The sequence below is a fragment of the Saccostrea cucullata genome, unplaced genomic scaffold (genome assembly GCF_032062105.1).
Source record: "Saccostrea cucullata isolate Sc308-1 unplaced genomic scaffold, CSIRO_AGI_Scuc_v1 ctg13225, whole genome shotgun sequence".
Classification (NCBI taxonomy): domain Eukaryota; kingdom Metazoa; phylum Mollusca; class Bivalvia; order Ostreida; family Ostreidae; genus Saccostrea; species Saccostrea cuccullata.
The window spans coordinates 556-11,899 of NW_026920425.1; the positions used below are offsets into that span (position 1 = coordinate 556).

General features: G+C 34.5%; 2 long non-coding RNA genes across 2 annotated transcripts; both read right to left on the reverse strand.

Annotated features, from left to right (window-relative positions):
• Positions 1-530: 530 nt before the first annotated feature.
• LOC134248854 (uncharacterized) lies at positions 531-8,193 on the reverse strand. The gene is made up of 5 exons (XR_009988151.1): positions 8,092-8,193; positions 7,771-7,800; positions 4,761-4,834; positions 2,016-2,153; positions 531-608 (listed from the first exon to the last, which is right to left on the reverse strand). It is a non-coding gene; the product is annotated as an uncharacterized LOC134248854 (long non-coding RNA).
• A 773-nt stretch (positions 8,194-8,966) lies between these two features.
• LOC134248858 (uncharacterized) lies at positions 8,967-10,257 on the reverse strand. Its single transcript, XR_009988154.1, has 2 exons — positions 10,144-10,257; positions 8,967-9,798 (listed from the first exon to the last, which is right to left on the reverse strand). It is a non-coding gene; the product is annotated as an uncharacterized LOC134248858 (long non-coding RNA).
• Between the last annotated feature and the right edge of the window lie 1,087 nt (positions 10,258-11,344).

An 11,344-nucleotide genomic window follows, 5' to 3' on the forward strand; every position in this document is an offset into this window, starting at 1 on the left:
TGGTTAACATTATTTTGTGCACAAAACAGTGAAACAGTCTACCTGACTTCATAACTGAAACTACATTCACATAAAAAAAGAAAAGTTTTATTATAAATTTTAAGACAATTAAGGAATTAAATTAAGAAAATCTAGTGCAGAAATTTAAGTATACATGCAAAATAATATAAAAAATGTTGAAGAAGAAAGATGAAGACTGAACTTCTCTATCAATAATCTTTCAAGTAAGTCAAGACAAAAAGAATACTGTTAACCAACTTTTATTTGTGATGACTTTGTTTGGTGATTTACAGGAGTAAACTAGGTCGCGACGACTAATTTCCACAATCAGGCCCTTTTGGATCTGTTGTCAATAGACACAGAAACGTTGAGGACCAGTTTGCGGTGAGAAAAACTTGCAATGACCAGACTCTTGTGAAACTCGCGAAAATTTCTCGCAGGATAATAAAAATTGGTTAACATAGCTGAGAAATACAATGTATCTTACAACAGATATAGGACAGGTAAACTTGTTCTGACGTCTTACCTGAGGAATCGACTGATGTCTTCATCTTTAGCCCACATAGCACTGATAACCCGCCTGTCATCAGAGTCATACTGGACAATTTCTGTCAGAAAAAATTGGAACAAAAGTCAAACTTTGTCATCAAAAAATATCAAACAAAAAAAGAAAAAACAGGGACTCAAAAATTGCTTGTGAATTGTTTTACATTAATATCTAGTTTTCAAAAGTTTCTTCAAAAAAAGGGTCTGTTATTTAACTGATCATAATCAGAGTTACCTACCCCTGTATGCAGAGTGAGAGGTACGGAGTTATCTACCCCTGTATGCAGAGTGACAGATAAAGAGACAGATAAAGAGTTACCTACCCCTGTATGCAGAGTGACAGGTAAAGAGTTACCTACCCCTGTATGCAGAGTGACAGGTAAAGAGTTACCTACCCCTGTATGCAGAGTGACAGGTACAGAGTTACCTACCCCTGTATGCAGAGTGACAGGTAAAGAGTTACCCACCCCTGTATGCAGAGTGACAGGTAAAGAGTTACCTACCCCTGTATGCAGAGTGACAGGTACAGAGTTACCTACCCCTGTATGCAGAGTGACAGGTAAAGAGTTACCTACCCCTGTATGCAGAGTGACAGGTAAAGAGTTATCTACCCCTGTATGCAGAGTGACAGGTACAGAGTTACCTACCCCTGTATGCAGAGTGACAGGTAAAGAGTTACCTACCCCTGTATGCAGAGTGACAGGTACAGAGTTATCTACCCCTGTATGCAGAGTGACAGGTAAAGAGTTACCTACCCCTGTATGCAGAGTGACAGATAAAGAGTTACCTACCCCTGTATGCAGAGTGACAGGTAGGGAGTTATCTACCCCTGTTCAGAGTGACAGATAAAGAGTTACCTACCCCTGTATGCAGAGTGACAGGTACAAATTACCTCCCCCTTTTCAGAGTGACAGGTGGGGTTTTTACCCCTGTATGCAGAGTGACAGGTAAAGAGTTACCTACCCCTGTATGCAGAGTGACTGGTAAAGAGTTCCTACCCCTGTATGCAGAGTGACAGGTAGGGGGTTTTACCCCTGTATGCAGAGTGACAGGTACAGAGTTACCTACCCCTGTATGCAGAGTGCAGGTAAAGAGTTACCTACCCCTGTATGCAGAGTGACATATACAAGTTTCTCCCCCGTAAGCTGAATTACCTGCCCCTGTATGCTGAGTGACAGAGTTACCTGCCCCTGTATGCTGAGTAAAGGTTACTTCCACCTGTAAACGGGTTACTTCCCCCTGTATGATGAGTTGCTTACCCCTGTATGATTGAGTTACCTTTATGTGGAGTGACAGAGTTACTTACCCCTGTATGATTGAGTTACCTTTATGTGGGGGAAAATTCCCCCTTATGATTGAGTTACCTTTATGTGGAGTGACAGAGTTACTTACCCCTGTATGATTGAGTTACCTTTATGTGGAGTGACTGAGTTACCAACCCCTGTATTTGGAGTGACAGAATAACCTACCCCTGTATGCTGAGTGACAGGTATCTTTGTATTTTTTCAGTGTGTTACAGATCATTTAGGAATTGGTCTGCATAGTCTGGAAGATCCTGCATCATTTCCCCGCAGCTCTTGTAGATTCTTATCCACTGTCACTGTGCTCTGTAAACATAAAAAATATAAGTTAAAAATGAAAAACTCCCCAACAGTAAATTTTACATAATATAGATAAGGGGTCAACTGGGGAAAAATAAAAAAAAAAAGAGCCCACGGGCCTTATAGGTCACCTGAGCATTATGCAACAATTTTCCAGTTCTTGAATTTGATTCATGTTTTAAGCCAGATGCTATATGACATTCACAATTTTGAAAGAGGCACCATTGATCATCATAACAATACACTTAGCAGTTGCTTAGCTTGGTTACTGAATACCCATATGCAGGGTGGGGGAAAAAAAATGCTTTCCCAACTAACCAGTAGTGCCCCTAACCCTGTGACATAAACCCCTGACCCTAGGTCCACACATTACACAAAATTCAAAAAGGCACCCTTAATATCAAAAAATAAATAAATGTTATATAAATACAAAAGAGCAGATTTCAAACAATAAATTCATTTTCAGTATATAGTGGGAGCCCCCACCCCACCCCTGAACCTGGGGCTATGAAATTCACAATTCTGCAAGATTAGGGCCCTTGCTCATCATAACTATAAAGGTAGTTCATCTGCTTTTACCCAGAGACAAAAAAAAAAAAATTTCAAAGATTTAATGTATTTTCATTATATAATCAATTGAGCCCCGCCCCCCTAACACCAGAACCCCTGACCCTGGGGCCATAAAATTCATAATTTTAAAAGAGGCATTCTTGCTCATCATAACTATTATTTAGTTTATTTAATTCCTAGGAGCAGAGAAGAAGATTTTCAAAGAATTCATGATTTTCAATATATAATCAATACAGCCCTGCCCTAACACCAGAAACCCTGGGGCCATAAAATTCATAATTTTAAAAGAGGCATTCTTGCTCATCATAACTATGTACTTAGTTTATTTAATTCCTAGGAGCAGAGAAAAAATTTTCAAAGAATTCATGTATTTTCAATATATAATCAATAGAGCCCTGCCCTAACACCAGAAACCCTGACCCTGGGGCCAAAAAATTCACAATATTGGTTGAGGCACTCTTGCTCATCATAACTATGCACTTAGTTGGTTTATTTAATACCTAGGAGCAGAGAAGAAGATTTTCAAAGAATTCATGTATTTTCACTATATAATCAATAGCCCCCCCCCTAACACCAGAACCCTGACCCTGGGGCCATAAAATTCACAATTTTGGTAGAGGCACTAAGCTCATCATAACTATGCACTTAGTTAATATATTTAATACCCAGGGGCAGAGAAAAAATTTTCAAAGAAATCATGTATTTTCACTATATATAATCAATAGAGCCCCGCCCTAATACCAGAACCCCTGACCCTGGGGCCATAAAACACAATTTTGGTAGAGGCACTCATCCTCATCATAACTATGCATTTAGTTTGTTTATTTAATACCCAGGAGCAGAGAAGAAGATTTTCAAAGAATTCATGTACTTTCACTATATATAATCAATAGAGCCCCACCCTAACACCAGAACCCCTCACCCTGGGGCCATAAAATTCATAATTTTGGTAGAGGCACTCATCCTCATCATAACTATGCACTTAGTTAGTATATTGAATACCCAGGGGCAAGAAGAAGATTTTCAAATAAATCATGTTTTTTCACTATATATAATCAATAGAGCCCCGCCCTAACACCAGAACCCCTGACCCTGGGGCCATAAAATTCACAATTTTGGTAGAGGCACTCTTGCTCATCATAACTATGTATTAGTTGGTTTATTTAATACCCAGGAGTAAAAAAATTTCCAAAGAAATAATGCATTTTCACTATATACTTTTTTACCCCCACCCTAGCACTAGAACCCCTGCCCCAGGGCCATGAATTTCACAATTTTGGTAAAGGACTCAATGCTGATTACAATCATGCAAACAGTTTGACTGCTTGATGTCCAGGAGTAAAGAAGAAGATTTTTAAAGATTGCATTAATTTTTGTGGTTTTGGCCCCACCCCTCAGGCCCGGGGGGCAGGGATATGAAATTCACAATTTTTTTCCCCTTCACCCATAGATGCTTTGTGCCAAATTTGGTTGAAATTGGTTCATGGTTCAGAGATGTAGCTGAAAATGTTCAAATGTTAAAACACGACGGACGACGACGGACGAAAACGGATAGCAATAGGTCACCTGAGTTTTCTCAGGTGACCTAAAAATGCCTTTTTTTAGATACATGTAACTGGTCAGGAATAGGTCATATCAAAAAGAAAAAAAGACAGCTTTGGCAAATTTGTTCAAACCTTGCTATATACATTTGAAAATACAGGAACAAGTATTTTTTAAAAAAAGTGTCAAATATAAATATTTCATGTAGTTAGTGTAATATTGAAAAGTTTCCCCCCAAAAAAACCATTGTCAACTGAGATGTAAAAACATAAACAGTGAACCCAGCACACATAAATTCTACATAGTCAACATTTTTTTTGGAAAATTTACCCGTCGTCGAGCAATGTTGACTGTAGCTACGCTGGAGGGTGTGGCTTCATTATTCAGTGGGTAATAGTGTTTTGTAACAAATGTGTCTCAATGAATCAGATTCAACCAATTTTCATGAAAGTATAATATCAATAATTGATGCAATAAGATCTGCCTGAGAATTATACGTACTGTCAATAAAGGTCTCGATACACCGAGTTCTTTCTGTGTTTTATGATCCACAACATGTCTCAAGGCATCAAAACCTAAAGAATGGATGAATGACAAGAATGAGAGCCACAACCAGATTTCTAGATAAAGAAAGCTGTATATTAGAATGTCTCAATTCTGTTATAAAGATCACAACATTATTTAGTAAATGGCGGGAATGTTAAGCACATTAGCTGAAAACAAGAAAAAACAAAAAGTTGAACAACATTAAGTTTCACATTCACAGCAAAACATCTACATTAAGTTTTCCAAAAAATCAAACTTTGTGGGTCTATAAAAGAGATGCAATTAAGGCATGTGAAAAACAACACTTAGACAACAAGAGATGTTTGTAAAACATTTCCCCCCCCCCCCATTGGAACTTTTCTAGTCCAAAAGGCATAACTCTGTCTCAAAAATGGCGCGATTGTACCCAAAACAAAACCTGACCTAGATATTCATCTGATAAATCTTTATAATAAATTTCACTTCAGTATGTGCAACAGTTGTGAAGAAAATAACGGAAACTAAGTGGACCGACAGACAGACTGACCAACCGACAGACAGCAGCAAAGCAATATGCCCCCCCTTTCTTGAAGGGGTCATAAAAATATCTATGCAATTACTGAGTATGGATCTTTCCAATATCTGTGTGGGGTGGATAAACATTAAGTGATGTTTAAACAAGTAATGTAAGATTTTAAAATGTTCAATACGTGTGTTTTGATTAAATAACGAAAATGCAAGTTATAAGTATATACTCAGTACATGAAGTGTTGCATATTCCGTTCATAAATTATCCATTAGTACTGACCATTAAACACATCTACATATATACATTCTGAATCCTACAATAGACTTGCATCTCAATCACTTTACTCTTTCTGAGTTGATGTGACGTGATTAGATGGAATTATTTACATTTTAGTTCTAATTACTTGCATGTTAGTACATATTTTATGCAGTTCACATGCAATTTATTATTCTATACAGTCAGTACATTGTAACTGTAAATAAAATAAATATTTTCCCTAAGGTAATGCTTTCTTTACTTCATATTAGGCCATAATAAAAATATTCCTAGACTCTCATCCCCGCCCACCCCAATCTTATACCCCCGCCTCTTTTTTTTTCTGTTTTTTTTTCATCTTAATTCTACGGGATATTTTCATCTACCATTCTATTTTCGTTTTATACCCCGCGAAAGTCGACATAATTTGACAGCTGAAAAGATGGTAATTGACTAATTGCTGTTATACATGCGTATATATTTTAAACGAGGTTCATTGGTTGAAAAAGATCGGTGATGATGTGAAGTATGAGATAATTGAACCTTTACTATGACTTTTTTTTGGGTATTTGGGGAAATTTAATCCATTGACCAGGTCAATAAAAAATCTGCAAAATTGAAAAAATAAAAAATATAAAATAAAAGCCGCCCGCCCGCCTCGATTTTGAAAAAAATTCGGATGAGAATCTAGCTATTTATTTATTATGGCCTTAATGCTTAATTGTTTGAGATATAGATTTATACAGCCATATTCAAAGCTGAGACAGTTTCAGACAAAATAATGCCTGTGGCATATTAATGTAAGCTACGTTTTAGAAAGAACAGAAAACATAGATTTTAAAGAAAGATAATAGTGGTGCACATCTGCAGCTATAAGGGTCACATGACAGTCACATGACATGCTGACTTACTCTCATCCTCCTCATCCACTGGAGTGGACATAAACAAAGAAAGGAGATAACATGTGTAGACATCAGAAAATATCACATCATGCAAGAATGTAGAGAAAAATCTTAAGGTTCCATGTCCCTTAGTCAAGTTCAGTAACTTTTCAGTCAAATTCAGTTACTCTTACCCTTTTCTAACTCAAAGTTATACATGTACAAACATTTGTGAAGTACCGTACAAGCATCTTCGCTACCAAGGTCTTTGATCCAAAATCTACTTAATTTTTATTGTACAAGGAAACTTAAAACTCTTAGGCATTAGCAGATTTAAAAAGGGGGGGGGGGGACATTAACACAAAAAATAGTTTTGTAATACTATGTAGCATAATGAAAATGAAGAAATCTTTTGAGATGGATTTTGTTAAATATTACGCTTTAAAAAACATACATGTAGTTAAATAAAATATTCAATAAACTGTTTTAATTAAAGACTTCATATCAAGGAGTTTCCTGGGGCTTTGATCGCAAGCCACACTATTGTGTGTGTGTGTGGGGGGGGGGGGGGGGGGGGGGGTCTATTGGCCCCAAAACTTAGGTCTGTTAGGTCATCTTTTTCAAGAATCCTGTATCAAGCAGATTGAAGAGTTATCAAACATGGAAAAAGACATCGAACCTCAAGGAAATATATAAACATCTAGGATGTTTTTGTAAAAAATTATGAAATGCTTCTAAAAGTTTATGTGAACTACATTTACTGAGGAATATTTTGAATATAAACAGATTATTAGTAAGATTTTTATTATTGCTATGTTGCTATTTCTTTGATGAATAATCTTAACTGGTATTCTATGTACAAGTACTTTTCCTAATGAAATAAAGATTAAAAGAAAGATGGGCAAAAAAAAAAAAAAAAACTCAATTGATCTTTTAATATTAAATGATAAAATAATATTTGCATGAGCTTCATGCCATAATAAAGAACCATTATAGAAAAGCCTAGGAAAGGCTTAGGCAGTTTTATAATCTACAATCTTTTATTTATTAGCAGTAGATACAAATGTAGATGAGTTTTGTTGCATCAAATTTATGAATATTAGCAGCCATCTTAAATAATGGTTAAAGTGCTAGATAAAATTATAAATTGTCACCATCAACATAATTTATCACATATCTGTCACTCTTTTTGAGAGGTGAAATAGTGACACTATAAGTTCAAAATTGTCACCATGACAACAAAAACCATGTGATCAAACCAAAAAAAATCATGTGACAGACATATGACTAAAAACTGTTAGTGACTTCAAAACATACATACTCTGAGGATTTTTGTAGTAGCGGATTAAATCTTAAAAGTGGAAAATGAACCAATTATTTAAAAATAAAAGTACTGTGAAAAAATTACCTATATGTTAATCAAAATTAGAAATATAGCATGGCATAAAAATTTCATGTTTCTCAGTAATTTCTTAACCATCATACAACTCAAAAAGTTATACAAGTTTTTTGTTTATACTTCCTGTAGTAAACTACATATATCTTGGTTTACTATCATAATATTAATTCATATACAAATCATTTTAGGAGATTAATAGTACATATTTACACACCTGCTAACGTTTAGTACATGAACTTTTACCTTTAGTGGCAGAACTAATACTGGTAGACACCGTGTAATGAACCTGACCCAGAAATATATTCTGAACAAAGTCCGTCACAAAGGCCTGCAGGCTAGAGGTCCTGTAATTAAAACAACACATTCTAACCACAAATCTAATACAAATTAATCTAGTTTGAAAAATTACGAAAAACTCAAATCATCAGCAGCATCATGATTGTGTTCAGATATGGTTTGAATTTTGCTAAAGGGTTAGGAGCCGCATCAGTTACCTTTGGGGCGGTTGGTTTGACTTTGTACGGTGATCTGTATGATGATGGAGTAGTGGGTACATCAAGGACCTCCGAACTCGAGTTCAACAGGAAGTGGGATGAAAACTGGGACTGGTAGGTACCACCTCCCCTCTCCACTGTTGAGGATGGTTACTTAATTCAGTTTTAATATCTGTAACTTATTTTTATGATATAAAAGTCAAATTGTGCTTGAACATTTAGAATTTTTTTAAAGGTGTGGTGAAATGTTCCTCGAATATGTTTTTTTTTCTTTGGTATTTTTTGTAATATAACAGGATTATCACATTTTCTAAACTGTTTTTGAAATGTCTGAATAAATTACTTCGTGAAAAACTTGAAATTCAAAATTCAACTTCGAGGAAAATTATATATTTTATGGGAAGGTATTCTCTGATATAAGAAATGTATTATAGATTAAGATTATTCATCAATATTCAATGAAGGTGTTTGCTCCATTCCGAATTTGTATTGCTTCAATGGAATTTTCAGCTTCATAACTACTCCCTATCTTCACATTTCTTTGCTATGTGTTTTAACTAACAAATTTACTTTAATAATATATATCTTAATCATACTAGTACTGTAAAAAATTATCAACACATATATGTAAAAAGTTCATACATTGTTTATTATTAACAAGTATATTTCGAATAGATTTAATTAAAGAGTATGATTTATAGTCATGTACAGTCATAATATTAAACATTATTTTTGGATGAAATCCTGCACAGAAAGTGTCACGTGTGGGTATTTTGAATGACCACTGTGTGGTATTCTTCAGGTATATCATTTCGACTTGATATTTCAGACTGAAGTTAAATATACATTTATATGAATTGTTAACTTTGGTCTCAATAAAGCATATAGTGTATTAGTATCACAATTTTTTTTGCAGCATTGTCAGTCTACATGTTTTCATGAAGTTTACTGTAAAATCATTTTAATTCGTGGGGGTTATGTAATTGTTGGTCCACGGCAAGTAAAATTTTGTTGGTTCGTGCACATGGGGACTTAATTTCGTGAATAACTCGTATATACAGAAGATTGAATGAAATTAATGTTGTCCAGATAATAATTGTTCACGGAGATATAAATTCATGGATAAGGATGAGCCATGAAATCCACGAACATTGGTCCCTCGCATTGATGATTCCATGCACCGTGGAAAAGCTTTCAAAGTTCATGCATTATACATTAAAATTTGTGCATTTATATCCAACATTATTGTTTCAACATCAACTATCAGACTGGTTTTCTTTCCTTTTTGAATGTAAAATTCGTTGCATTTCTGGCTTAAAAAATCCATGGAAATCTCTTGAAAATCTGTCTGTGTCAAAGGTCACACGGGCTTCTTCTAAAAACGTCTGCGCATTGAGTAATAACAAAAACGCCTTCTTGTCTTTATCACCTGGACTGATTGCGCTGAGGACCATGCCTGAAAAATTTTAATTTATTTGATATATTTATTGATAAATTCCTACGCATATGTTTCAAAATAAATTTTCTTCATCTTTAAAATATATGAAAATATATTTAAATTCTCTTTTGAAAGCATATCTAAATTCAAATATTATAGTTTCTTCTGCGATTCCTAGACATATTTCATCAGTATTTATACTTTCTATACATCATCGTCAGTTTAATAATTTAATTGTAAAATTTAATAAAAATTTTAATTGTTTCAGCGAGGACATATGGGCGTATAGGAAAACTGGTTTAAATCTTAAAGTATTGTTATTATTTTTCTTTGTTTGGTTGATTTTAATTTAATCTCCCTCACCCTCATCCTCCTTCGTTGCCCCGGGGGTAGCTACGAACACTGGCTCCGATACGAAGTATCCCTCTTCCGACCATAATTTTAATTCTTGAGTGTCCATATCCACTTTCATTAACTATATGTTTAAAATAACTCGATCATGATTTTAAAAAACACAATATTTTTATTTCTTTTGTCTATATACTTTTTCAAATTGTTTTATTATTTCTAACAAAAAGAAAAGGCCAAGCGCCTGCGATTTTAAGCTGATGCTATAGCCCTTGATGAAAATCAATGTTGGGAAGTTTAAAAAAAATGTGAAATTTGGAGCAGAGGGTCATTAGTCCTTCCGTCTTAAGGGTGCCGACTGTGGTTTCCATTGCGCAGTATTTCGCGCATCATTGTAATATGAAGCGTATTTACTGTTTTAAAGGAATTTTTTCACTTAATTAAATAGAATTTAACAAAATTAAGAAATTTCAGGTTGAAAAATTTAAATACGATTTCATGTAACTGATTTTTAAAACGATTTTTCAACTGATAGGTAGATTGACGATGTAATTGTCCGCTTTTGACGTTACGATAAGGTTGAGTTCTTAAAGTCAGAGTAATAAAAATGTTATAAAAGAAAAAGTCATAAACATATGCTCCTGAAATTTAATACACAGAAATTTGAGAATCTCTCCATCATTTTTACAATTTTTTGTATAAATCCTTTGTATCCGTTATACTTTATAGCTCTGTAAAAACAGGAAAATTCATTAATTTTTGGCATTTGGAGATGTTCCCTCTTGAAACAAGACGGTAGAATTTTATGTTTCTTACATATAATGTACAATATAGTATTATTCATCATATATTATAGTTTGAGCAAAAAATCTATTGTAGTATTTGTATAATTTGCTTCAAAGTGCGAAAAATTGGCACTTTCCTATATAATCCTATATAGTAAATGTACACGTTTTTGAGACGGTCCCTTAAAAAATACCATGGGCGGTAGATTTTCTTCAAACTTAGCATGTGCACTATAGACAATGTAAGTTATATATCGTATAAAAATGAAGAGTTTCGCTATTGTAGTTAGAGTCTTCTCACAGGAGATACACCTGAGAAATGTAGATATAAAAGCTTGACTTTCATACCTTTATAGATTTAAAGTCTTCCCCCCTTTTTTTAAATCCTTTAATGGGCTTTACCAACCTCTTGATGTACTTTAAGGCTAGTT